Source organism: Carlito syrichta, unplaced genomic scaffold, assembly GCF_000164805.1.
Source record: "Carlito syrichta isolate Samal-C Ts95f unplaced genomic scaffold, Tarsius_syrichta-2.0.1 Scaffold316189, whole genome shotgun sequence".
NCBI classification, from domain to species: Eukaryota; Metazoa; Chordata; class Mammalia; order Primates; family Tarsiidae; genus Carlito; species Carlito syrichta.
The window spans coordinates 706,262-709,762 of NW_007260285.1; positions in this window are offsets into that span (position 1 = coordinate 706,262).

The following is a 3,501-nucleotide window of genomic DNA, read 5'->3' on the forward strand; positions in this document are numbered from 1 at the left end:
TATTCTTCCCATTAATTTACCAGTGTCTAAGATAACAATTGCATCGATATTATAAATAGATTTTTATTTATTAAAAATATGCAATTGGGGCACCCCTTCAGGCCCCCTCCCATTGTGGGAGCTTTTCTGTCCTATATAAATCCTGCTTTCTCACTGAAAAAGCAATTTATCTTTATTAGCGACAAAGTATTATTTAGTTAATAAATGTCCTTTTTTGCAAATATATTTAGATAACATTGCTGGATATATAAGTGCAATTCCTCTTAATATGCCTCCAGAGAAAAAGAATAAATTCAAAATATATTAAACGTATTTTAATATAAAAATAATGAGAATTCATTTATAAAAATTATGCTAAAATACTTTTAAGCCTTCTTATAGCACAAAATTTTAATATATGTATTAAGTTATCTTGAATATAAAAATGATGCATGTTTATAATAGACTAGAAAGAGTATGAAAATGTAAATAAAAATAATTTGTAATTTCATCAAACATCTATAGTCACATTTTTATTTTTTAAAAATAAAATGAACATAGATACCTAACTGAAAATGAACTAATAATAAACATCAACATGCTGATCAATTCTGATTAATTCATTTACAAAAAGTGACTTCCTGAGAATTAAATTTTTCTACCCAAAGGCATAGGCAAATTACAGACTTTAATCACATCATTTGGTTTTAAATAGTAAGAGATAATTTGAGAACATTTTAGAGAAAATGTTTCATTGTTTTATTTTTTCATGCATAAATTTGTTGCTTTTCCTATTACAGGTGTCCTCAAAAGAATGTTAAAAGGAAGACTAATTAAAACCAAAAGAATAAAAGGGAAGCAGACAGTAAAAATAGGCTATGAAAAAACTTTCGTTAATAAGTAATAAATAAATTTGTTATGTTATTAGAACATTAATTCTACCGAATATTTCATATGAAACGTTTCACTATGATTTTCTACTTTTTCTTTGTTAAAATACTTTTAATAAACCTATGTTTCTGAAGTAATCTTATATGCTTATTGTACTTGCTATTAATACATGTGCATCAGGAGTCCTTTTTCTAATCTGATCAAATTGCTTATTGTAGGTCTATAATTTATTAGCTGGCTACTGCAAATTTACTCACCCTCTCCATCCTTTTCTGGTGTCATTTAAATACAAATTATCATACTACAGGCCACATCAAATCAGTCCTTTGTTTTCATTTGGTGACAGTCTGTTTGAGGATATGTTTTCACTGAGTTATTGTGATCACGTATGTTATGATCTCCTTTATAGCCAGAGACCAAATTAAGAAATACAGCTACTAAACAAGCATTTTTGGGTTTCACATATGAACGGGTGACAAACACCTGCTTCTGATAAAGATTACTCAATTGTGCTTTTGGAAAGAACTGACAGTAGTACAATTCTATTATATGCTTCCCTCCCTAAACATACTTCTCCATTTGTACTAGTCAGTACTTCCATCGATATTATTGCCAAACTGTCTTTGAACAAAGAATTGTCAACTCTGCATCATATGCCTGCTGATTTGGATTGGTTTGACTTTTTTTGTTTGATTATGACCTATATTATCAGTCAAGATGATTGAATAATTGTGTGTTAAATACTCTTCACTATAAGAAAAATATGAAAAAGAAGTTTCAGCAGCAATCAAAAAGAAATTATTTATATGTACATCCTAATTGTGTGGCTTGATAAAAATTTTTCTCTTATCAAAAACAAGTCATGCTTTAAAAAAAAGTATGTTTTGTCTGTAGAAGAGAAAATTATCAGCAAGGAAGATTCTACTAGAAAATCCATGCACTGTTCACTCTCTGGGTTTCAACTAACATTTCTCTGGAGTTAATTCTCAATATCCAGACTTCTATCTTTCATTCTCTGCTGAGACATGTGCAGTCTGGCATCTCAACAACCCCCAAGACATGTCAGTTTCTGTAGTCAGTCAATTTCTCCTTACCTTCAAATCTTAATTTGTCATTTAGAAACAACGAATCACCTCCATCTATCTGGTATAACTACATGACCTCTCTAGCAATAGTATTATAATTCTGCCTGTTCCTCAGGTGGGCAAGTTTGAATTTAATTTTGATTTCTTATTTTTCCTCATCCACCACATCTAATCAGTCTCCAAATCATCTGGCTTTCTTTTTCAAACGGTTCATTCAATCACCAGATTTTTACTTTTTACTGCATCTTTCACATTAGTAATGAGTTAATTTTTCAGAAATGTAGTATCTCTCTCCACTATTCAAAATCCTTCAAGAACTCACTAGTTGGTACTTAACCCTATAACCTCCACTTCCACAATTTAATTGTGGTATATATTTTGGGGTTTATATTTTCTTTCATGTCTAATTATTAATTAACTAAATTAAGACTAGTCACTGATCACTGAAATAGAATCTTAATTGCTCAGCTTATTCATGCAGATCCCTATTTAAATATATGTCTACCCAGACCAATTATCTGAAGTCAAAACCTAACTAATGTAGCTACAGAATCACTATGTTTTAAGATGGAATATGAAAATTCCTAACATACAATTACAAATGATTTTCAACTGTGATAGAAAAATTACTTCATGTCAAAATAATGTCAATTTGTTTAGCTTAAGGAAAATTTCATATCTTAAGTTTAAATGTTTGATAAATGAGTAACTACCCTAAGTTATGTCTTTGCTGTGGAATTTGAGACTTTTGAAAATCAGAGGTCTTTGTGAAATATACTCTGTTATTTATTTATGGCTAGCAATAGCTTTAAATAAACAAAAAAATCTCTTTAGGTCAACGGACAAGTTACCATCAAGAACATATACACAGTACACTGGTGATCTGCCTAATTGTTTTCTCCAACAATAACCATTGTTAATAAACCAATAACTGGTTTATTACTTAGTCAAGAAAGACATACGCTGAGATGTTTTGCAATGTTTAATGCATATAAATATTACTTGTACTGTGGTTCAAAATAAAAATCCCTTGATGGTATTGTCTTTATTTTGCATAAACAAATGCAGGTAACTGTGAATTTTATGTGGAATTACATTTATAAAGCATATATATGTTTTTATCTACTTTGTTTATTCTCTGTATTTAAAAAAACAGATCATACTGAAAACTGCTAAAATAATTTTATTTTTTACAATATAAGAAGTAAAATATATTATTCTGAATAATAAAGTCTGATTGCTGTACTTATGAAGTTTTTTTGTTCAAAAAAAATTTACTTTTCTTTAGCTATCACAAAGATAGAGTCCTAAGACTAAAAAATTCCTTCAGCTCAACTCTGCTTTTACTTCTTAAATTGGAATTTGCTAATTCTCTTCTAATTACAAGCACATATCCATATACTATAAATTTTTATTTGTCAAGCAAATTAGTACACTGATCCTTAACAATCTGTATATTTTTATTTACTTTGCTATATCTGTATTTTCATCATTTTTATATGTGTAACAAATATAGACTTACATATATTTAAATATGTATCATATA